We start from the raw sequence: 26,199 nt of genomic DNA on the forward strand, positions 1-26,199 counted from the left end.
GCTAAATATATAGGTAAAAACCCCCTGTGCCTACATTTCAGGCTTCTCTTGTTGTCTCTCATGTAGTTCGTTCTTTTGGAAAGAAAACCAACATGGAGAGGTGTAAAATGTGTCAAATCTAATACTCTTTCTCCAAGTAACTATATTAAAGCTTGAAAACATGCTCACAGAAACTTTCTGCTGTGCTCTGTTTAAAAATAGCTGCTGCAGAGTATAATATGTACAATAACAGACAGTGCTTGAAACTTCATGTTCTAAAAGATATGGTGAGAGAACTGACAGTGTTATGTGCAGTTGTTATAAGTTTTAGTGTCAGAGTGTATTAGAAAACTATTTCAAACACCCACAGAAGAATGCTGAGCAACTCATCACAGATGAGTTGCTGAGAGTTGCCCAAGACTGCACATAATAGGTATACTCAGGTAAATCAAACAGTAGCATTATTCCTGGCATATTTATTCCTCTCAGAGCTTCATCAAAATAAAAGGGAAAATGTCATGGTTTGAGAGGAAGTGAGTTTTTTGGAATGCTGTGGTCAAGCCAATGGGGTCCAGCCAATAAGTAATAGGGATGCCATCCATTAATTCCCTGGAATGATAAAGAACCATCTCAGGAAGATATGAGAGGCAGTGATGGCTAATTTACTACCTAGGCTTCCTGCACAGGAAAGGAAGGGATGGCGCCACTTCCAGATTCACACTGCAGAGACATTGTACAGTACCAGAGGTGTAACCAGCTCCTTTAGAAAGTGAAACAAGCAACACGCATTAGTAGCCACAAGCAAGTGCTCTGCTTCTCCAGTTGTCTGAGATCCTAAAGATGTTAGGCAGGAAGCCATCAAGGACCACTGAGATACTGTCCAGCACTTTGGTGAGGTGACAAGGTGATGGCTTACAGGCAATGCAATACTGTAATAATTGTAATGGGGTTGGATTGCAATGGCTCTGAAATGCTGCACAGCATAGGGCAGACCTTGGGAAACACCCCTGCTGGAAAACAACTTAATTGACACCTCTTTGACATCTTTCAATATTTCTGTACTAAGAAATTATTGGGATTTTGGAAGCACCCTCTATTTTCCTTCAAGCCCAGACTAAGCTAATAAATTTGCTCACGTTTGGTTTAAAATCTTTAGCTGATAATTTTTGTTCAAGGTAAAGAGTTAAGTTTAGGCCATATGAAAAGGCACATGTATTGACTATAGTTGCTGCTTTAATGTCTTATCACTGAAATACATTTAAATTATACTTCTGAAGAAAATAAACCAACCTAAAACTCCATTAAGGTGTCTATTTTATAGCAGGTTTTGCTAGAAATTGACCCTCATTACTCTCTTCCTAATAATCTCAGTTAAAGCTGTGCTGTAAGTCCTATAATTTATTCTCAAAAATTATTTTTCTCACTGCATCTAAGAATAATAGGAAAGAAGGCTTCTTTCTTCTCAACATATTAATTAGTTTTACACCCTGTACCAAGGAACATCAAATTTGCCTGGCCTGCAATATTTTCTGGTGCGTTTTTGTTGTTGTTGGTTTTTTTCTTTTTTTTTTTTTTAACAAATATAAAGAAAGAAATTTTGTAAGAAATTTGTCTACCATTGTCATGTAATTAGTGTGTGTTTTCTGTAAAAAGCCTCTTCCTCTTAAGTATCCCTTTTCTACTTTTTAATGTTCACTGATGAGTCCACCTCTGTATTCTGCAAAGTTAGCATTGTTTTGTCAGACCAAGACTACATCAATTCAAGAACAGGTTGACATTTTAACAATATAATAATATTAATTCTTCTTGCTGCAAAAAGAGATTTTTTTATTTGCAGCCTCCTTTTACCCTCCCTTCCTAACCCTCAACATACAGGTGGCCATTCAGAACAACTCATGTTGTCCTTTTTATAGAAATATTTTCCTTATCGGAAAATAAAATTTGGTGCTCTTTAACTTAGGACATCTATGTGCATTTCCCAAAAAAAAAAGGATTTTAATTTCTGCTTCTCTCTGCTGGGCACTGTGTGTGGTCTGTGTCCTTTCTGCTGTGAAGAACTGCAGCTTGAGCCCAGTATCCCCTTTGAATCCATTGACAGGAAAGGGTTGATTGCCTCTCCAATCTTGCATGTAGTATTCCTGTCATTACCCACCAGGATCACTTTTATTTTTTCTGCAGTGTTACATAATTGACTCCACTATGATTCATATCAGCACTCTGGTAGTTTTCAGCAGTGCTGCTGTGTAGGCTGACAAGTTCTCCTCCTCCACTATTAAAAAAAAAGCAGTATTCTCTCCTTTAATCCAGTGGCTTTACTTTTGTGGTGCTCTCCACACCCCAATTATCCTTGGGAAAATTCAGACCTTGAAGATGCATCTAGTGGTACATGCTAGTCTTCCACCAGAAACCACTTTTAAGAACTAATGGCTGAAGTTGTCCACTTTTAAGCTCTGTGGTAAAACAAATGCAACTCTCTCTGTTGGTGTTCAAGGCAAAGATACAAGTGAATGTGAGGTCAGCCAGGTTGCTGTGAAGAGCCACTTATGGCTGAGGAATGATGTTTTTCCATGTGCACAGCACTTGCTTGTAGGCCAAGTATAAAAACAACAAAGTCTTAGTGCTGTAAAGTGTGTCCATGGTTGCTTCAACACAGTTTGAAAGGCCAGGATTCCAAAACCATCATCCTTATCGTGGGATTAGGCAGAGCAGGCAAGGATTATATTGACCTTGAAACTGAGTTCTGTCATGGTTATGAAGTTGATCCGTTTAAGCTCAGCCACATTTGTTTAACAAAGTACCTTGTGTGTATCTCAGTCGCTGCTCAAGTATGTCTGACCTTTTGCTTTCTTCAGGAAATTGCCTTATTAGTAGCAAAAGTACAAGCAGATGTCCTTCTTTATGTTCTCCTTCATTTCTTAATTTCTAATGTACACAACTTCTGCTTCATTGGACTTGCGGGGAAAGAACGGCTAATAGGTTTTCAAAATTTTTGGAGGTTTATAAGCTATTGCTGAGGTGAATGTATTCCATTAGCAACCAACCACTTGATTAAATCTGTTGCTTAAATCACTATGAAAATTGGTCCTAAAATGGGTGTAATCTTGTTGTTTTCTTTTCCTTGAAATACCATGTTGCCCAAAAGTTACATGGCCTAGTATATCAGCCTCAGTGGCTTTTGTGTTACACTCTTTTGGTTTGTCCTCCTCAGTGTCTGTCTCCATTAGTGAACCATGATTTGTCTTAGATTAGAGTAAGGGTATTTCCTGTCTAAGGAATAAAATCTCCTGGATAGTTTTACACCAGAGAAATCCCTATCCTTCCACAACTTCAGCTATGTAAACATATTTTCCCTTAGCTTCCAGTATGTAAATATTTCTAAAGAAACATTCTGTGATTGTAACAAGGAAAGGTGTAAAAGGTGCTGTCTTCAAGAGCAATAGAAGCATTGTTGGCCTGGACTGAGACCTCCAAAGAATTCTTCCAGTCTGAGGGCTCAGACTCTGAGTTTGTGTCTTAACTGCTTATTTTAAATGCTTGGTTTTCCCCCTCACATTACAGGTACTTTTGCTGTGCTAGCTGGTCTGGTTTTATTCTCTTTATAGTCAGTGCATGCCAGAGAAATATGCCTGTTAATGTGTCCAGTCATCCCTAAGAGAGAAGTCTACATTTGCAGGAGTTCCTCCAGGATCTGAGCAAACCTGGTTTAGGAAAACCTGCTGATGTTGTCCTGGGTTCAGGACACATAAATCAAAATCAAGCTGCTATAAATTGTACTAAACAAAGAGAAGCCAATGCTACCTAATCCAAGTAGCCATGTCAGCTAAATGGCCTTGTTACAATGCAGCACTAAAACATAATTATTTGAACTAGTCATCTGGTTAAAAATATGGCAGCTCTACCTCATTATTAAAAAGGCATCAGACTAAGTTTCTAGAAGAGTCCTGCCCAAATATTTTCTCACTGAGAAGCACAGATTTGGATAAAAACCTGTTTAAAATTTTTTTTTGTAATATTCATTTGAAAATATGACCTTTTTTCCTTTAAAAATACATGAATACATAAGCAAGTTACTTTTTGCAGTTCTTTTAACCTCTTAGAGAAGCTAAGGCACATTTTTGTTGTCATTGAAAAGCAAGGATAGATGTTATAAGAGGGCCTTATGTGTTTCTCAAGGATTCTACTTTCTCTTTTTTATAAATATATTTCTTGTTCTTTTTCCTTATATAAAAATAATTCAACAGTTTCTGTAACAAAACACTGGAAAAAAGTGTGCTGAGTAGGAATCCCTGTATCTTCGCTATAACTGACCCTTCTGAGTGAGCTGTTACATTCTCCTTCATCTCTCAGCAGTTATTTCAGTGTTTAGGGTCACACAGTTTAGTTTTGTCAAAAGCCTGGGATATTCATCTTTAAAGAAGTCTTATGCAGCTCAAATTCAGTTTTTTCTTCATATAGAAGTGCTTGTAAGTTTTTTTTCCCATTTGGTCACAGGGAGGAGTGATTTCTATTTAAAAAAAAAGGTCAAAATCATTTGATTGAAATATTTGGCAAAAGAAGGAATTTTAAATAATGCCTTCAGAAGCTCACTGAATGGGCCAATGTCTTTTCTTTTTCCCTTGATTCTCACTGCATTAGAAGCAGTGTAGAAAATAGATGAATATCACCAAAACTTTCAGAATAGGAAAGAATAAAAGCTGGTCAAAACCTATGGGGAAATTAAGAGAAACCTTTTGACTCCAGCCCAGTGCGAGGAAGGCCAGCTTTGAAGACAATGACTGAGACAGGAGGATTTTGAGAGAATCAGAGGCTTTTTTTGTGTCATGCAAGTTCAGATTTGCTTCAATGTCTCTGATTCTCCAAAGGCTCTGTAGAAAGTTAAGGAGGAAGCTGCCTGGCTTTGGAACAGGACAGCTTCAACTAGAAACATGCTTTTTATTTGGAAGGTGTTTTAGGTGGCTGCTGCTGGTCTAATGGAAATGGGCTTAAGAGATTTTCTACACTGGCTCTTAAAGTTGCCCTCTGAAGTTCAGTGCTGAGTAAGAAACTCGAGAGCTGCAAAGAGGAGAGAGGAGCTCCTCCTCCATGTGAGGTGCAGTGAAGACACTGGGTGAAGCCCTTGGCAGTGAGGGGAAGTTTTGGCAGACAGAGCTGTCCTAAGGCAGTTTTTGGTTTGTCATTATGTGATTTGTCATTATGTCTTTGGCCAGCCCATGAACAGAGACCAAACCAAATTTTTTGTTGCTGTCTGGTTCACTGAGCACTGCCTGTTGTGACCACATAGCAAGCATGGCGTCATTTATGTCACTTTAAGGCTGAATCAAAACACTACAGAGGATGAAGTCAAGATTATCTAGACCTCTCTAATCATGACCTTCCCCAGCTTTGGAATGCTTTACTTGTATGTGCCATTACTGATTCAATGGTTTTGCAGCCTTAATAACCTTCTCTTTAGCATACTCATTTAATTATGGTTTTATATTTTATCCCCTATTCACACAGGAAGATATGGGTTTTTGCTCAGTAGCAGTTTGTTCAGATTCCTCAGTCTAATTAAATGAGAAAAAAAAAAAGCAATCTGGGAACCATGGCCCACAGTACATGAATAGAAGACTCAAACTATTTGTATATATTTTGTTTTTTCTTTGATTCATGTACATGTTTGCATGCATAAGTTATAAAAAAAATTACCTCTTTAATATTTATTAGTTCAGTTTTTATATTTAGCTATTTGTCTTTTCCCTTCTTTCTTCTTCCCCTCCACCCAACAATTTTTGATCACTATGGAATGAAAAATATCACTGAACCATATGTAAACTCTTGGAGCTATCAATGCAAATTCCTCACATTTTTCAGGGGAGGAGAGTTTTTGGCATGCACCATCAGTCTGTGTGATGTCTTTATCTTCCCCAATGCTGCAGTTTGTTTAATGGTTTATTTTGTTTGGCATTGCCCACAAAAAAAATAGAAATGCATGATAACTGTCCTTACTGATGCAGTGTTCCTCTTCCAGCAATTTAACATAGAGACTTCTAACACTAAACCAAATGCTGCACAAAATCTGCTATGGAAACAGCTCTCTGAACAGCTTGACGAGTAGGTTGCTGTTATGCTAAAGCATTGTAATTTGTAAGTAAGATTGTGAGCTTAGCCTTTCTATTTCCTTTAGCTTCTGATATCTAGATTGGAGGTTTTTATTGACCAATAGCAGGAAATTATTTCAGATGCAGTTCTGTAGGAGTAAAGGGGGGCACATTTGCCTGTGTGATGTTCTGAAAAGGCAATTTTAATTTTTTTGGGGGAGAGAAGTAATAGCTGAGTCTTTCTTTGGAGCTGCAATGTGCTGCAATCAATGTATATTTCTCCTCTTAGCTCTGCTTTCTGTGAGGGACCAGGCAAACATATGAGAGGAGGTAAATGCAAAAAGCACTTGGAACCTTTCTTCATGGGCTACTGCTGTTGGGCTGCTGACAAATACCACTGCAAAGAAGCTTCTTTTAAGAAAGAACAGGAAAATAGTGTGTTACACTCTTAAATCCAGAGTGAAGAAAGGACTGAGAAAAGTTTCTAGTTCTTACTACGTAGTGTGGCAGTCAGAATATTTTCCAGATCAAAAGACTGAAGGTCTATGAATATATTAAAAGATAACAGTTGCCACTGATGTGGCAGCAGCATGAAGTATTTGATGTATAGACATGTATTTATGCAAGGAAGTTGAAATCTCTCGACTGGTGCTGATCAGTATGTGCAGAATGGTAGTGTATAAAGTGGTTATTGCTGACTGATTTAGATTGAATCCATATCCCCTCCTCCCTTCCTCACTCACTAAATTTACTCTATTTTCTCAGCAAGGCTTCACTTAGAGCCATGACTGCTGCTGGATGTCACTGCAAAGCTTGAAATGACAATTCAGCAGCAAGGCTGAGCCCCTTTTCAGTGTGGTGCCATGTAGAATGATCCCAACACATGATGTTCTTGCACAGGCAGCATGGTCATTTCAACACCAGTATTGATATTTAATGCAGTACCTGCAAAGCCAGATCACTGAATTTTCCTTTGCACCAGATGTTTCTTTTGTAGGAGGTGTTATTTAGAATGAATTGGAATTTTAGTTTCACTTTATACAATTTAAATTCTAGTCTTGTCAATGCCAACTCTTTCTTGAGGCACTCTACCCATTAACTACTCATTTTTCAGGGAATGATATAATGCCTTTCCCGATTATTATTACAAAAGCTGTCTTTTTCTCAGATTTAATTGTTGCTTGCACATAAGCAATCATCCAGCCTTCTTCCTACTAAAGAAATGGTATTGTTACTAAATGAGTAGCAGGACTGAAGTCACTCCTCTTGAAGATAATGTCCATTGTTGACAATGCAGTTGAGATCCTGTTATCTTGCTGAAGTGAAACATTAAGAGGAAAGCAGCAGATCAATACTGGGTTTTGGTTTTACTAAAGAAAATAATTTTAGCCTGGAAAAGAAAGTTGAATTCCTTTGATCAGTGCCATATGCTTGAGTTTATAATAGGCCTTTGTGTTCCCACTTAGCTGGATCAGATTGAAAGTTGGATAATTATCAGTGAGGGTTAGAAATAAAATAATCAGTTTACATGTCAAAATATCTTCATTTTTATGTCAGTCATGCTGTCTTTCTGGTACAGTGAAAACTGGCTCTGGGTTTAACAGCAACAGCACAATGAACAAACTTCAACCCTTCCCTAGCAATTGGTAATTTTGCCTTGTGGGCAGGGGAATTAGAAAAAATATTGCCAGCTATGGCTGCTGTGCTGGTATTACAGCTGAAAGGTTTGCATTGGTAAAAATTTTAAGCACACCCCACTAAAACAGAGACTAATCATGATGTAAATATTCCATTCCTATTTATCTTCATTTTTTCAGAGTAACATTGACATGTGAACCATCTACACCATCTTCTCATCCACGTGTGTGGAGTTTGACCAGAATTATTATTTCAGTGTTAACTTTGGATGCTCAGATGCAATAGGTTTAATTGACTTGGACAGTTGCATGTTTTGGAGGCAGATCAGCAAGTCTGCCTCCAGATGTCAGATTCAAGATGAGTTTATTGACATGAAATGTACTGATGTAATAACATTAATAAACGTAGCAGCAAATAGTGCTACTATGTGTCCTACTATGTGCTTTTACTTTGCAACCACTGTGAATTAAAAACAAAACTCACCCAAAATGAAAACCAACAGCAACCCCCCACCGCCTCAAACAAAGCAAAAAATCAAATCCAGTCATTTGAATGGTTTCACAACAGTAAAATTTTTGCATCAGAATTTTTTGCAAAAGAAGCAAGAGCAAACATCTGGTCTTGTAGCTGTTGTCATCCACTCTGTTGCTTCATTAAGAGTCTATCCAGGTGAGTTTGTCTTGGGGAATGTGTGCCAAAACTGCATACACCTGCTTCTAATTAGAGCTTCTAGTTGCTTAAGGAACATTATGACCTAAAGGCTCTTATAAAACCAAGAATATCTAAGATACCTGAGGGAAGCACTAAAGGCACCACTGAGATTGTGTTCTTTGTACTGTTTTATTATATAACATTAAGCTGAGCTCCAGCAGTCGTAGGTGTTGGGAAAAGATAAGAGATTGTTGCTGTGTGTGACGTGTATTGCCATGGAAATTCTGTTCTTCACAAGAAATGAGCCTCCTTCCTATTGTGCATTATGAACTACTAATAAAGCATATTAAAAAAAAGAAAAAGGAAAAAGAAGTAAATGGACTTACTTGAGCAGTAGGCAATAATAAATGATTTTTAGAATATTGAAATAAGATATTGGGGTTGGATTGCAAGATTGCATTTGTTCTACAATGGGCAATAACACAATTATGAGATGCCTTTGAACAATTTCCAAAACTCATTTGGTGAAGAAGGGAAGAATATGAGTTTGGAACACTGTAATTCATTTCATTAAGTCAGTGTCCTAGAAATCTTGAATACTTTGAAAAAGAGTGGGACTTCCCCCCTGCCACCAGATTTCAAATGTATCTACCACTATTAGGATAATATAATAAGTTTTGAATATTACACACTAAATAAATAATAAGTAATTAATGGTAGCTAAAAAGTCTGTAATAATTTATACAGTTGGGCTATTTGTTTTCTTCCTTCTGGTTTTTAATCTGAGTAAGAGTAGATGACTGTGGTTCTTCAGTAAATGGATACAGGATCAATACAAGTGTTTGGGAAGTGTTTGTTGGGAAGTGGAATTCATTGGAATGCAATTCATTCTTGGGAATTCCATTTACTAATGTCTGAGAATAAAATTCTTTCCCTGATTTTCTGTCACACTGCTTAGAAAGCTTAAAAGCTGTTTTCAGACAGTTCTAAGGAGTTTCATTTGTTTAACTTGTCTCATTTTCTTTTCATGTTAAGAATACTGAAAGAAGGATGAGAGCAGAGATGTTCTCAATCTTATTCTCCAGTTTGCTGAAGACACTTTGGAGTTTGTTTGTTGACTGCAGTGGGTTTTGGACTTCAGAAAACAGGGAAAGATGTTTGATTCTTCCTGTTTTATGTGCTCTGCTGTATCAGAATAAATGGATAGAAAAGCCAGTATACATAAATAATTTTGTTGCTCTAGTTAACTGGCTGAAATTGCTGTCATCAGATGTTACCTAAGGCAAGTAATTTTTCTGTGTTCAAATAAGTATTAGGGAAACAATTCTGGTTGCCTCAGCAAGGATAACAAGAGGAAGGCAAGACAGTTCTTGCTAATGAAGGGCTGTTTTTATATGGAAGTCAGTCTGATTTCTGACAACTCTTTTAAAGAATTGTTGTTTAATTGAAGAAGTTCATCATTACTATTGCATGTCTACTGATTGTGTCATGATCCCAACAGGCATATCAAATTCCTAGTGGCACAGTAATAATTCTAACTATTTTAGGAATGAGAAAAAATGCTGCTTCAATGTGATTGGGATAAATGCTACTGTCTTGGGATAAAGGAGTTCTTCAGCTATCAATTCCTTCCCTCTATAAACATGTATTATTTTAGTTATGTTAATTTTCCCCTCTATTTCTTTTCTGTCTTTTACAACTGACAAAAGACATCAGCTACTGACATGCATATAAGATATGCAGAAGCAGGATCCGGAATTTTGAGAACTGACAATGGAAAAAAAAAAATCAATGCGTTTCCACAAATTCTTACAGATCAGTCTTTAAAAGACAAATTGCTTTTGTTTTTTTTTCCCCCCGGTATTTTTGTCAGTTCTTTTAGATATGCCTCCTAACTGTAAAAAAACAAACTAGGCCCCTTTTTGCATCCCTTGCCATTGGTTAGAATTCTGGATTCCCAATTCTATGAAGTGCAGACTATATCCACATCCTTTTATTAAAGCAGGCAGGAAAATATTGTGCTGCATAGCTTTTGTTTTATTCAACCAATTTTTCCAAGAGAGCTTTAAAAATGCTCGACTCGGTATAAAGAAGCAGAGCTGCAAACGCATTGTGTACTGTGCCTGTCTTCCTCTGAAGTACTGCCATATCCTGGTTGCCATGGCAAGGGAGAAAAAGAATAAAAAATTCCTGTAGAGAATACCTTTATAATTCCAAAATCATCACTCAGCAGGGCTGTGTGCTTAATAACTCATAAAAAATACTGTGCGTTTTTCAGAGGGCTGCGAGGGAATTTCTCCACGTCTCTGCCTGTCCTGCTCAGCTGATTGCACACACTGCCAGGGGCAGTGGGGGCCCCCATTGGTGAGGGGTGGTTGGTGATGGTTGATTTTTGGCTGTGAGCATGTTGGGACGCTCAGGAGAGCAGAGGCTGCTCCCGTGGCCGTGCAGGCAGGGGGATGAGCAGGGCTGCTCCAGCAGGGGCAGTACTGTGGGAGGAGAGGGCGGCTGCTCCCCTGCGCCTCCTCTGCATGGAGGACGAGGAGGAGAGACAAGGGCAGCACGTTCTTCAGCTTGAGGATGAGTTTTTTGGCAGCCTCCTATTCAGGGAAGGGTCCTTGAGCCCACATAGCTGGTGGCTTCCAGGAAGGCTGAAGATGCCTCCTCTGAGTCACCATCTTTCACTGACCTGAGCTGTCCCCTCTGTGCCAGGCTCCAGCTCACCCCCCTTCTGGCATCCTGTGGGCCTGAATATCCCTGTGGTATTCTGTGTACAAATACACAAGATTATGAAAAGCTCTGGGCTTTATGATGGAACTGGGGCAACATTTTTACTTAAGGTATTTGAATACCTTGTTTTGAATTCAGGGTACAGATCTCGAATATCCTGACTGTGTTAAAAACTTAGCAAGTCCTTCTAAGCCATAGGGAATGTAAGTTTTGAAGCTTTTCCAGAGAAGCCTGACCCAGGGGCACTGGTACCAAATAAATCATGTTAGTACTTGCAGCATTTTGCAGAGTTCAGGTTGAGACCTGCAGTTGAGTGATGGCATTTTGAGACTTTCAGTGATAGATGACAGTGCCCACAGTCATAGCAGCATCCTACTGCTAGCACCATCTGCTACAATTTTTAAATATAGAAGGGGATTTTTCTTAGTCAGCATGTTTCTGTCAGAACGAGCTCTTCATAGGCCTAATCTGAATGCCACTGCAGAGCTTTAAACTTCATCAGCCTTCTAATGGAATAACCCAGTCTAATCTTTTCGAAGTGTTTGCTTTTTCTTAGCAAATGGAATCAATTTTTACTCTTCAGTGATTTCTGTGGCTGTCTGCACTTATGTCTAAAACATTTCCTGTCTTTGCACTATCATTTGTATTTCTATCTAGAACAATTTTAGGGTCTAAGAAATCATCAGCTGCTGAAATAAGTGGAGAGCTGCCTTTTTGCTTGAATATTGCTATCATAAAGAGAAATGTGTGAGGATGCCATCAAAAAGCTTACTTAGCTTCATCTCACCCCAATTTTTATTTAATGGGTGCCTCCAAAATGCGTGTGAGAGCACTGCTAAAGGCATGGCAATGATCTGCAAAATACCAGGTAACTTTTCTAAGATTGTTTAAGCATCTGTCACCTAGGAATTATGATGGTTAAAAATATCATAAAATATTCTGTAGGCCACAGATGAAAATACCTGCTTTTATAATATTGCCTATTGGTGGTGAAGATAGTTCTGTGCAGGTTCAGATCGATTTCTGCTTATTGTGCCAGCAAAGCTTCTTGTCATCTAAAAATTGCATTTCTCACACTGTCCCATGTATCTTTACTGGTTATCTGCATGGAAAGGGGCCTGTTTCTGACCCTGAGGACAAATAGATCTGGAGGCAACAGCAGTACACACTGCAGGAAGCTTTTTTCCTTGAGCTGACAGAATAGGCCAATACAAGCCATCAAACAAGCTGGTTCAGTCTACTGGCTGCTTTTCCTCCTCCCTCCCTAGGAGACAAACTTCTCTGTTCATATCTGAAACCTTTTACAGGCAGGCTCACAAGGGGCTCGGGCAAAGGCCAGGGTGGAGACCCTCTGCTCATTTGCCCAAGTGTGCAAGGCACAATGATCTTGGAAGGAATGCACAAGCTGTCCTTGCATTCAGAGTCCTTCCCTCGCCTCCTCCCATGTCCTTTGGACCCCAAGGAAGGTGTGACACAACAGGGATGTCCCGCAGGGCTGACACCCGCACGCCACTTCTTCCTCTGATTGTTCCCCCACAGCTGTTCTGCAAACATTTCCTGCCCTTCCTGCCCCTGAGTAGCAGCTCAAGATACCAAATGAACAAGGAATTGCTCACTGTGTAAGTGAAGCAGAACTTTACAAATGTATGTGGTGTATGCACATCTTAGGGCTTTAGCTTGGTCTTCTTAAGAAAGATTTTATATTTAATCTTTGTTAGGCTTTTGCTGAGAAGTTGGCTATTTTGCCAAGATGAGTGCCTGTTTGTCTTCTCAAAATGTTTTAGGGCATGGTTATACTGCATTGACCTGAAATGCCTCAATAATTTGAATAGATAAACAGATGACTTGGAGCATGAATTCATTTGTGTAGCAGTCCATAACTCCTTCCTGAGCTGTTCATCCTGCAAACATACACCTTGTTCAGATGTTAAACTGAGAATTTAGTTGTGTATTAAATAAAGAGCCTCCTGAAAAATAGCTACAGTAATCATTCTTCATAGCTACATATCATGTCTGACACATAAAATAATAGAACAAAGTCACTAGCTGAAGCCTTGGACAGCAGATTAAATGTGTGACTAATAAAGCCTGAAAGCCAAGATTGGTGACAGACATTATGTTCATCCCAGCCAATGTGAGTTTAAGAAGCCAGAGATTATTTTATTTGAAGAGCCTTAATGAGGAAAAGAGTGAGAATCACTTGCTAGCAGAACAGAGGGTGGTAGATGTTCTTTGTTGTGGACTTGTCAGACCTGGAAGAGGTTGATGCTTCAATGTCACTTGCTCTCAGAATTAGCACATTTACAAAATAGAAATAACAAATCCTCTTTTCCTGCATCTTCTGTTCAGCAAATCCCTCTGCAGATACCATTTGTTTGTTGCTTTTTTTTTACCCTTGTGAGTTAGGAAGCTTTAGCCTCGAGTAGCCTAAGTTAGTGTTGCAGTGAGATGGAGGAAAAACACTCCAAGAGAGGTGACTGCCATGAAATATAATGCAGGAAGTGTAACCATTTTAGCTAATCTCTTGATTTTTTGTTCTAATTTTGAGATTTGAATTCAGTATTAGCCCAATGCAGTATGTGACTGTAGGGCTCAGTATCTGATTGTTTCAGAAATTTGCAGTTAGATTTCCTATAATGGTGTTATGCACAGGGCAAGTACAGGGGGCCGGAGGGCAGAAGGAATGAATGATTATTGGCCACTCATGATAAAAGGAACCTCAGATAACCATATGGTCTTCCCTTCTGTGCACTTGTTTTACTTTTTTGCTTTGCTAAAATTCTAGTCTGGTTTCAGGTAGCCAGAGCAGATTTTCTGTGCTTGTCTTTCTGTTTCAACAAAGCAGTAATGTAGGAGTACCAAATGCATAAACTGAATGGTGGGCAACTCTATGAATCCTTGTGAGAGCCAAGAGAAGCAATATTTCTTAAATCTGTACCCTGTTGTTCATCTATATAAACCATATTTGGCACCAAACAATTATCTGAGCAGTTGGAAACAATTTCTGTAAGCCTGCATGGCAATGACTGCAGTTCCTGGCAAAATCAGAATTCTGACTCAAGTGGTCCAGCACAATTCCAATGATGTTTCCAGTTCAAGAACTGTAGTAGTTAAGAGCTCAAACATAATCTTCATAAATACAAAGCACGTATTTCTGTTGGTAAAGATTGCATTTATGATCTAGCCTTCCTATTGACATTGTTACATTTGGTTAAGATATTTTTATCTGATTTGAGAAATGCTGCGCTCTGGTAACCTTGCAATGATATTGAGCTTGCAAGGAACTCACAGGTGACCTGCCAGCAGCTATGGGTTTCATTGACTTGCTTATCAGCTCTGTGACTTGTAGGGCAGTGATTATGCAATGGATTCCTGGGGGATCTCCATCAATCCTGGCCACCTCAGGCAGCTGCAGCACAGGCAGGAGCTGTGTTGCAGGAGTGAGAACTGGAGTAGAGTTGATGCTGGCTGACACAGATGATCAAATGATCAAATTGCAGGTGATATATAGTACACATTTTACAGCTCTGCCTGCTGTGAAATGTTTGGGGGAAGCTGAAATCCTCTAGATGATCTCAGGAAGGAAATATTTTTAAAGCTACACCATTGATGGAGACATGATAATATATTGCTTCCATATAGCTCCTATCAGTAAATTATAGCTGTAAGAAAGTTGCTAGGGAGATAATACTGGACACTGAAGGATTCATATTTTTGAAGCAGTTGTCACTAAACTGACAGCTGCTGTACCATCTATCTTGGTATATTTGCTTTTGCTAGGTGATATAAAGATAAATACACAAAAGGGAAAAATATTTCTGCTTGTGTATTGTTAGGTATCAGTAAGTGGTCTTTGAATAGCACGAGACCTTAATTTCTGGAGCACAACATTCTCTAATGCATAGCTCATGAGTTCATTTACTTCTGCATTTAATTTTTATTAGTTTTCTATTGGTGTTTTATTTCCCACCTACTGCCCATCATACAATAATAAATTACATCAATGTCCTATTTTCAGTCTCTGATGAAAATATACCATATTCCTGTGGAGTTTTTTAAAGACTCAATTCAAGGCTACTAGAATTGTTACAAATCACTTTTGAGGCAAAAGGAGAAAGCTGATCCCTAAAAACTGTTACTGCCTTGGCACATTTTAAACTCTGCAATCCCCTTGATTTATATCCTTTTACTAAGAGAGCAAGTAATGATAAAAATTTTCAGGTGTTCAAATTTTGTAGTATGTATGGACATTTATGTGGGAAAGAGTTCCAAAAGGCAGGTACTTTCCTGAGCTTTACACTCTGCTTTCAGCTGCATTCTTGACTAGAACCTCTCCATGGTCCTGCCTTGAGCAGACAACTTTTCCTTTCAAGAGCAGACCAAAATCACTCATTTCCTTCTCTAAGTTTGGCTTGTGCTCTGGTGTGGAAATTTGAATTGGTTCACAGTAGGACACACTTGTTCTTAGCTCATGTGCCAGTTTATTGTCTGGGTAATGACTATAAATGGGAGAAGTAAATTTCATTGATCTCTTTCCTTTATAGAACCTTGTGAGGCATTAAAATTATCCTGGCTTTACCCTATGAACTCCAATAGAGCACTGCTGGATTAAGAGCACTTACTTTTTAAAATTAGTTATTTGGATGATTCAGCAGACTTGTCTCCCAAACCACCAGGGTGATTGACAGATCATGCTCCTTGCAACTCATCTGCACTTTAAGAGTCTGTTCATGAATGCTTATCTGTCCCCAACAGATGTAATGAATCTTTCTACTGCTATTTAGGATCCTATTATTTGTGCCCTCTTTTATGATCAGTCATACTAAAAGCAACATTTTCAGTGTACAATTTCTAAACACAGATAATCACAAAATAATGAGGAAGAATCAAGCCTATAAAAAATGGATGATGGAAAATTTGTATTTTTCATTTTAATTTGCTGTTGAAAATGCACATGGATTGGAATAATAATTGGCCTCCTGACAATTCTCTTAATGTAATTCTACTCATGATGACATCAAAAACTCAAAACTTGGCAAGAAGGGATTTTAAAATTGGTTCTTTGTGTACTTACTGATGGACAAGTTCTCAGCTTGTGATGATTGTTATGGATGTATTTCTACATTGTTTAATTTTAATTTCAGCTATTTCTGATAATAAATTCAGTAACAGAAATACAGGATCTTTCTTGTGATAATACATTGAAGTGGCTGTTTCCTAGAGTAGTATCAGTACAATTTGTAGCAGGCCTCTATATTGGGGTTAGAAGAGGGTTGACTTTCTCTTTCCAGGATTTCCAGGTGGAAGTACAGGAGCCTGGGCTTCACACCCTGTGCTCAGTGAGCCCGGGAAGCCCTGAGGCTCTGGAATGGGGAAAATACATGTTTGTTGGGCTTATGAAACTCCAAATGAGCCATACCCTATCCCTAACTATTTGGGGCCATCTCTGAGTCCAGCTAAGTGATATTTTTATCCCCTAGAAAGAATGACAGCAGCTGCCTTTGTCAGACAAAGTGCTCTGTTCTCAATCAAAATCAAAAAGGTTTATTCACAGTTGGGTGTTTGCTTTGCTTTCTTCAATATAAATTGCAGTCTATAAATGAACTTTGGAGAAAGACATTTCATCTTACTTAAATGCCTCCTGTGGATTTTCTTTTTTTTATTACTTTGTATTGAATTAGAGGTTTTTGAAATCGATTTGTTTCTATGGAGTTTTACAATGTAAGTAAGTTATCACAATTTTTAATAAACTAGTTCACTGCAGCTGCCACTGATTTCAGTATAGTGTGACATGTTAAAATTTCTGGGGCTTTTTCTGTTTGTTCCAAGTGTAAAGGCTGCATTATACATATTATTACATTTGCAGTGTCAAGTGTTGATAAATTGAGACTTTCCATTTTAATGTTACTTTTATAGCTGAATAGCTTTTACAACTTCTGTTTCTTTCACATGTATATTATTAATACTTTCTAGTTACTGAAACACTTTTTTTCTTTGGGTTCTTTGATTCATTTAAGTCTACAGTAGCTTTTCTTTGTGAACATGACTATTTTGTGAAATTTTGGATTGTTATCTTTTTGGAGAATGAAATTAAGAAATGCAACATTTTAAGTTGTTGAATGCTCTCTTGGAAAAATGGGTTTCCTCACTCTTTATCCCATGCAGATGCTATCATGGTCTATGTGCACTAAAAAAATTAGATGGAAAAGCTGTAGGATTTTGTTTTGTTTTGTATAATGTTCCACCTTCCTATTGTTTGTCTTGGCAACCTTAGCAAAGTTTTTCTAATGTGCTTTTTCCTGTTGTTGCCTATAATGGATGACTGAATAACTGCACTTATAAAACTTTGGTTTTCCTTCTTTTTTTTTCTGTTGTTGTCACTTAAATCTCATTTATTGTTTGTCTCAGTTATGTTGAGGAAATTCTTTCCATTTTGCAATAAATTCAGAGAATGAGAGTGTTTGCTCTGACATTATTTTTTTGTTAACCTGACTAGCTTACATAATACTGCATGGGCTTATTTTTGTGCTGCTTATTGCTTGCAAAAGTTTCAGGAATGTTGATTTCCTCTATGTGCTTTGTTCAAACAACTATGCAAATAATTCCCCTGCCTGAAAGTAAATGAAAAGTTTTTTTGTGTTATTTTTAGACATCTGTTTCCAATGGCTTGATAAAAATTCTGCTGGAGCCCATGAAAAATGGAAATAAATTCCTGCAGGTTAGTTGGTTTTCTGCGATAGTGGTGATCTGTGGTGAGCATGGTAGAGTTCTGTCTCCTAAAAAATGTTTCAAAACCATCAACAGATTCTACACAAGTCCTGGATTTTTAGCCTGTTTATGGCCTTAGATCTTAGGGGAATTTAATTCAGCAATGATGAGATACGTGTGGATTCTTTCAGTAGCAGAATTCATATTAGAATTATTACTAGAAATAGATAGGTATTGTTTGAGATTCAAAACCCCAAATAACAATAATTAATGTTTCAAACATGTGTCAGTAAACAACTCCCCATTTCTCTTTGCTGTGGTGTTTCCTAGCAACTGCTGTGTTTCTCTGAGCCTGTGTTGCCTTGACAATAATTGTGGCATATTGTACATCTGTACAGGGAATTTTGTTCAAAGGGCTTTACAGGCCAAGAATATATTTGTGAAGCACCCTTGAAATGCAGCTGTTATTTGGTAAAAATGAAAAGTGAGTAGACAAGACACTATGGCATGATTTGGTAAGAGGGATGGGAGAATAGGAAAAAGGAGTTGGGGCTGATGCTGACAGGGATCCCTTTATGTGTAACAGAGAGAAAGTCTGGCTAAATCTCACCCTTTCTATGTTCAAGTGAGCAAGGTGCCTTTAGGTGGTGAGGGAAAGCAGATGAATAGACAATGTTGTTAGGGCATCATTTGAGCAGACCGGTGAGATTCCAGACCAGCTAAGTTTTTGTTATTACTGGTGTGTTCTGGGGGAATATTGCAAACCTCTGCTCCTTCTGCAGGCTAAGCCCCTTTGCAGGCTGAGTTGCAGTTCTGAATGCCCTTCCCTGCAAGCCCTGCTCACCCTGTGTGTCTGAGGTTCCAGCTCTCTGCACTGTTAGGAGCTGCCCTCTCTCTGCTGAGCTCTGACTGCCTCTCTCACTGGCCTTGGCAGCTCCCACATCGTGAATAAGCAGCTCCTGTATCCCATCTGCCTCTGATTTGGGTTTAAAACACACACAAGTGCTGTCTTTCTTGAAATCTAAATAACATCATCCAATATCATGTACTTCTGTGTTTCTGTATTCTAATATTAAGAAATTAATACTTTTGCTGTTACCTGCGGATCTGGCCAAAGATTTCCAAATATTTCCCAATTCAGGAAAAGAAGATGTTTTGTTTAGGGTAACTATTGGGTCCAGATAGAGAAATTCTATTGCTTTTCTTACAGCTTTTTTATAGCTCCTCTATCACAATTCTTCATTAATATTATCTATCTAGTTTTCTAGACATTCTGTTCCTAGGAGGCATTAAAAGGCATTAACACTTAGATGTTTTTAATTGTCTATTTCTTTACATTTTTGCAGCTTTTCATTTTTTCCATTTTTGTTTGTCTCTTTTCATTTTCTGAGCAGAAAGAATTTTGAAGCCTAAGGCTATTGGTCTGGAACTGCTCATCATTTAGACAAATTTGCTATGGATTGTGATTTAACATTTTGCTTCATGTATTTTCTTCAGCAGAATTATTGCTGTTTTGCATCCCTTTAGTTGTAGATTTCCTGTCTGTTATCAGATCACAAGACTTCTTTCTGAGCTCTGAGTCCTTCAGTAGCTCTCCAAACTTCTGTCATTTGGGATGCTAAGAAGTAGGTTGAAATTTCAGTGCTAATTTGTTACAGAGAAATCCATGAAAGGTGAATAATTCAGCAAACTCCTCTTTCCATCACAACCCATTTTGAATAACATGAGCATTGTTAAAGTTTAGTTTATGAATCTATTGCTGACTGCAAGCTGGTTTGGCACACTACCCTAGAAACACTGCCTTGAAATCAGTTCAAGAGCTGAAAATAGGTGTGCAATAAGGATTTGAACACAAAATCAAGCAAACATGATGGGTTGTTATCTGATTAAGCTACATGAAATGGCTTATCATTCTGGGACTATGAATACCATATATTTGCATCAGGAAAATGTCTTTCCACCTTTGGGAAACAAAGCAAAACAACCGACAACCAAGCCCAAACACTGTTTGCATGAGCTGGAGCATCAGCTGAGAAGACAAAGCAAGGAAAGCAACTGCTTGGGGAATTACTGCTAGCTCAGATGCAGTGGCTGAACAGTAGCAAATGAACTGCCACAGCTGCTTCTGTAGCCTGCTCTGCTGACTTTTGTGCTGAACTGTTTCCACCCTGTGATTAATGGTGAAGTTTATCTTATGGAGCCGTCATTTTGACATCTTTCACTTGTACAGCAATCACTTCAAGGAAAAAAAAAAGGGACTTAAATTGGCCCCTTTATTTTTGTAATCAGGAACAGGATGCCCCAGTTCTTAGTTCAAACTGACCCATTATGTACATTTGAGAAATGAGTCATGGTCAGAACCTCTCCAAATAGGCTCTGGTTGGTGGGAAGACAGAAAAATTCAAATTCCCAGATATAAACATGCTTCAATGTTTCTGTATGATAGTGAGATCCAAAGCAGCATGGGAAGTACTTTGAAGTTCATGGTTTAGAGTTCTTAGATCTGCTGAAGTGATGATAACTTTGGGATGTGTTTTTGGTGACATAGGGACACCATTAGATGTATCAGTTAATGCAGCAGGTTAGGTGCTTTGCTACTGAGGAAAAGTAAGGAAGTTCATTTTCAATTCTAGTGCACTCCATCTACATTTTCAGTCCGTTATTTTTAATTACTCCATTCTTTTCCTCATAATCTGTTATCTTTGTTTCATAAATATATTACTGAAAAAACAATTATTTTGGAGCATGCTGAGTTGTCTCAAATTATGTTGCCTTTCCTTCAGTGTGTATTTTCTTTTAAGGTATAGACCAAGGCTCATGCAAGTGTTTCTGACTCTTTCTCTGGTGTCTCTCTAATTCTGTATGCATGCTGTGTTTGAAATGTGCCACCCTCCAGTGTGAGAAGCTAATGATGGAAAGCCCCAGGCTGGATAGTGCAGATCTCCCTGCTACTATTCATGATTGATTCTGCTGTTTTGTTTTCTTCTCTGCCACTCAAAATGCCATTTCCACAGCTGTATTTCTGACTTCCTAGCTAAAGCATTCACTTCTAAACAGAGATTACATCCACTGAACAAAAACTGAATCTTTACATCAGTCAATAGACTGTTAATGGTGAGGTATAGGCCTTATTTGTCCATGAGAATGATTATGATTGTGTAAAATTGAAGAGGTGTTCAGAGAAGAGATATTTTTTGAAGAGATATTCAGTTCCCTTATTAGAATTTCCCTTCTGCATTTGCCTAGAATCAATTTTGATTCTGTTACTAAATTCCAGAAATATCTACCCAAAGAAGATAGTTACAGGAGCAAATAGTCTATCACAGTTATGCTTCTGCTTTCATTGCATAGGTCTTTATTGAGTGTCAGTTCTTGAATTTGGATCAGAACAGTGGAGAGAATTGAACAAATACATTGCTGTGCTATTTTCTGAATAAAGTAGTGGAATTTTGTGGCATCCATGAATGGAACTTGTAGACAACAGCGGTTTTTGATAATTTACAGTGACAGTTCAGAAAAAAAGTTATTCATTTCAGTTAACTTTAATGATGTTACTCTCTTCATAGCAACTCTAGTTTTCTATCCTCTTATTACTACATATTCTTGGAGGTGGACCTTACTCCATTGTTAACTAGATATATCTGCAACTTGTTTATATTTTCTATTAAATTTAGAGTTTGGTACACAGGATTGTGTCTGCTTAAGATTTAAACCTTTGCAGCACAGACATATTGCAGCACAAAGGTATGATCTTTTACTTAATTAGAAAAGTGATGCATATTTATGAAGGAAAATTAAAAAAAAAAAGTGTAACGCTTATTATGGGAGAGGATGCATCAGGACCCCTTTCTTTTATCTATAGCATCTGATGTCAGCAAAAGTCTCAGTTATTAGCAGAAAAATTCCATCAATGCCTGTTAATTCAGGTGTTTCTCCCTAGTCTTTATCAAATCAGTGGTTTGACAAAATCAAGTAAAACTAAAAGTATAATTAAATGCAGCTGGTACTTAAAGTTATTGCTTCACAAAACTTGTCTGTTTTTCCAAGAAATATCAGATGGTCTAATTTAAAATAAATTAATAATTTCTGTGCACAAACTATATGCTGGGGGGAAAAAATTAAATGAGACAACCATCCATCAATAGAGATTCTTATGTATTGCACCAACTGGAATTCTGTCAGTTGCTTCTACACAAATGACTTCTAGTACAGTAGCAGACTGTTTACTTGACCCTAATCTCACTGAGATGAAGGAAACTCCCATTACAGTCAGGTTTTCCAAATGCATTATCATTTCCTTTTGTGGATAACCACACTAAAATCCCTAATTCTCAGGGGTTAGAGGACTTGGCACATTCTCACAGGGAGGTGCCTCTCTCTGAGCCAACACCTCAGGCTCGGTTTAGGAAAAGACTCTGCATTTTCTGTACCCTTTCTTCCATGCTCTGTGCTTCCATAACTAGATGCCTCAGGTTTTTTCAGCAAAAAATATTCATAGTAGCCCATGAAGAGTGCAAGACTCACCCAGTTGGCAAAACACTAAGGATTGTGGAAGTGGTTTAGAGCTCCCCAACTTTAGATCACATTTAAGGGAGATGAAGCCTTTCTCACAAAGGGCTGTTGAGGCTTTCTTGCTAAAAACAAATGTGCCATCAGTAATGCCTAGGACTTAGTCAAGCAGTAAGTTTGTCCCTTTCCCCCACAGATTTAATGGCATAGTTGTGAGACTGAAATTGTCCTGACTGGGTTTGATAATCATGAATCTTGCTCTTATCTGTGATCTTTCATCTGAACTATGAGTAGTTACACTGCTCAGATAACACTTGACTTGCAATAAAGGAGGAGGTAATCTTGTATAAATGCAAAAGCAACCCTGCAAAAGGAGTTTAATGATACTGGTAAAATTAGAAATATGTTCTTCCCTCATGGTCTTATAGTAATGTGAGTGAAAAAACAGCTTGTTCTACCAATTGGGGTGTGATGGTAAAATGCCATTTTGTTAAGCAAAAGGGGGTGTGTGTCAGGGTGTTGAAGGAGGTTGTTGATGAATTTTGGAGGCAAGAAAAATGACAAAAATTGTTGACAAAAACTTTACATGACAGTTTCCCCAAGTATTTTGATTCTTGTTTGAGATGAGAATTCAGCCTACAGAACCTGGTATGAAGTGAGACACCTTGAGCATGCCTGGCAGGAGCTCTGATGGTTCCATCCTCACCTGCTTCAGCCCACAGACAGCTCTGAGGGCTCTGGGCTGCAGTGGCACTTTCACCCCTGTTTCTTTGAGGGGTGGAAGGTGTACATGAAAACACAATTTTCTTCCTGAATTGCAAAAAGAAATCAAGATCTGTGTGCAAAGAAACCATTTGGTTCTCTGCACCTGTAGAATGCACAGAAACTGCATTTCGACCACTGTCACTAAAGTTCATTATTTGTGCCCACAGGTCATTTGAAGTGCTTGTCTAAATTCATTCTCTATTTGTAATGTGGTAGTAATTATTTGACTAATTTCTTCTTTTTTTTTCATGTCTTCAAACTATCACTGAGGGATGGAATTTTTCCCAAATGTATTTCACAGAGAATTTATCTAATAATTTCATCAGATCATTAACAAGCAATTGTGAATATTTGGTATAGGACAAGCTGGATGTTCTGTCCCAGATGCATGGTCTTAGATCCTCTTTTCACATAAGAGATGTTTCACTAACTTCTAATAAGGTTTATTCCTTTACATTTATTATTTTTGTTACTTTGCTGGAAGAGCTCCTTGCTCAATTTGGTTTGGTCTGAATGCTTACAAGAAGTGAATTCTGTTTATGTGAGTTGTGCTGCCAGTAACTTTATTCCTCTAGAAATCCTGCCAGTAAATAGACTATTCAGGGAAAATAAACACAGATGCTCATACATACAATGGAGATTAATTTAAAATTTCAACTAGTATTCATCGAAAAGTGTTTTCAGTATTTTTGCAGACCTATTTGCAGTAGAAAAATAAAAATTATTTTCCTTGTTGGTGATATTATGACTGGATGCAATGGATGTTGTGCATTTGCTCTTGGTCACTGTCAGAGAGCACCTGGCAAATGTCAGAGATTTGTTTTCAGTAAAGCTTGCTAGTTTTGGGGGGAAAAGTTGTAATACTATTTTAGAAGATAGTTTTAATCTGTATGAAGAGCTTCAAACAGTTTGAGGCCCAAAAGGTACCAAAAAGGGCACTTTTTTGTGTTCATTTAAAATTTGTCTATGATTGGGAATTTAAGTCTATCAGATCTTTCCTTTTGACTTTGATTAAATAGTAACCTCGTGGGCATTTACATTTGCTAAAGTGATGGTTGTAAAATGGCTGCTATTATCTGATAGCTCTGTGCTCCAGACAGGCACAGGAAATATGGCAGAAAAGAAATTAGGTGAACATCATTCCAAGTTTGCTCTCTGTCTTTTGTACCATGCTACATAAATCTTTTCCACATACAAAGTAACTTTAGTCATCTAAATTTTCGACCAAGGAATTGTGACTAAAACTGCAGATCACTCGAGGCTTCTTTGGTGCTAATTAACTTACTTAGCTCTGTTGGTTGGCAGATTTTAATCACTATAAAAGCTCCTGTGGATATTTTAATTTGTTTTCATTTTAAAAGCAGAAGCATATGGTTCTTTAAAAGATGTTTTTCTGTATTCATTTGAGAAATCATAATTAATGTTTTCATGTGCAAGACATACAATTAGTTTCAAAATCACTCATTTTCAAACTTAACCCCTTGGAAACACTGACAGAGTTATGGTGCCAAGAACAGTCAGCATGTAACTTCATTTCCTGAAAAACTTGCCTTTTTAACCTCAATCAGGGGGGAAAAAAAGGGTGTTTCCAAGTATTTCTAACAAAATGACCCAGATAACAGTACAGTCTAAGCTTTCAATATATATTGATAAATTGTTGAAAGATAGGGTTTCTCTCTTTTAGAATTTCAAAGTTTGTCCTTTAGTAACAAAATAATTAGAATAACAAAAAATTAGAAGAACAGAATCTAGGGGGTAGCTGGTGTGCCTTCAGGCATTCTCCTTCAGATCCTGGCCTCTCTCTGCTATTCTTCAGATTCAACCCCCTCACCTCTATTAGAAATTGCTACCCAATCCAACTCTAAAACTCCAATTGTACTCAAAAATGTTTTTTTTTAGTTGAAATAGTTGACATAGACCAACCACATCTTTTGAGATTTCAGGCCTAGGTATGATATACCCTTCTGTGAGTAGGTGAAAAAAAGGCCATGATCAGGCAAGCAGATGAATCCTTCTGGGCATCATTTAATTGTCCCATTAATTAAACTATTAATGATCCATCAATGAAGCTTTAGAAACACATCTTAATATGCATAGTTTCATGAAACCAAGTGTAGAAGTATTTCTATTGCACATTCTGTATGTGTGTCAAAGACTTGACAAATAGGTTTGCTCTTTTCCCAGTTTATTCCATTCTTTCTCTAATTTAATTTCTAAATTTTTCCTACAAGGCAAGAGTGGGAGTGTCAAAGTTATGGATAGGTCTCCCTATGAGTTCTCTGCAATCAGTTTAAGGAAAAATGTTCAATCACCATTGATGATTCCAGGTTCATAATTTAGAGTTTGCACATCCTGACTGATTAATAAGATTCACAATCCAGTGTCCATGTCTCCTTTACAAGTGTTATTAGCAAGTGATATTTTCAAGTGCAAAAGATGGATTTAACAATGTTTTAATACACTTGGACTGTTTTGAAATTTTATTGTAAGAGCATATAAGGTGCAGTTTTAGAATGCTGATGTTTTGATTCACTTTAGTCTCACTATTATTTAGTATCACCGTTACCATTCAAAGTAGTTTTAATTAGGTGTAAATTGTTGAACAAAAAGTCAAAAAAGGCTTGGAGAAAATTTCTGTGTAGACTGCACTTTAATCTCATTTCTTGCTTGAAATTAGAGTGTTTAGTGAGGTGGGTAATATTAATCAAAAGATATTCCCCAGCTCATCCCAAGCCCCAGAACACTGCAGTAAGATAACTTGCAATATTCTGCACCAAAATAATTCCTTTGCATGGTGGAAACAGTAGGAGGGAACCCAGAAAAGAGCACATCCTTACTGGCTTTCTCTCAAATCAGTGTTGTTTGCTGTAAAATATGTGAAGAGACCTCTGTGTAGGTGTTTGTCTCCGAGCCCCTGTGGCAGTGCTGGCACACACCCAGACCAGCTCTGTGGAAGCCTGGCTGCAGCTGGGCTCAGGCTCTTTTGGGATGTTCTTCCCATCTCTGCTGGAGGGAATGGGTTTTCTGCGTGCCCTGCCAGTGTAAGCTGGCCTGCTGATATGCCTGTCATTGTCCTCTGGAGGAAGGAACATTGCAGAGGAAACGGGGCCTCGGCTGCGCTCGCTCTGCCGAGCAGCCA

General features: G+C 38.0%; 1 protein-coding gene across 4 annotated transcripts in view; it reads right to left on the reverse strand.

The window, feature by feature from the left end:
* The window catches only part of RASGEF1A (RasGEF domain family member 1A), a 145,684-nt gene that overhangs the window by 66,976 nt on the left and 52,509 nt on the right, over nt 1–26,199 (reverse strand). The window lies entirely within an intron of this gene.

This window comes from Molothrus ater, chromosome 8, assembly GCF_012460135.2.
Source record: "Molothrus ater isolate BHLD 08-10-18 breed brown headed cowbird chromosome 8, BPBGC_Mater_1.1, whole genome shotgun sequence".
Classification (NCBI taxonomy): domain Eukaryota; kingdom Metazoa; phylum Chordata; class Aves; order Passeriformes; family Icteridae; genus Molothrus; species Molothrus ater.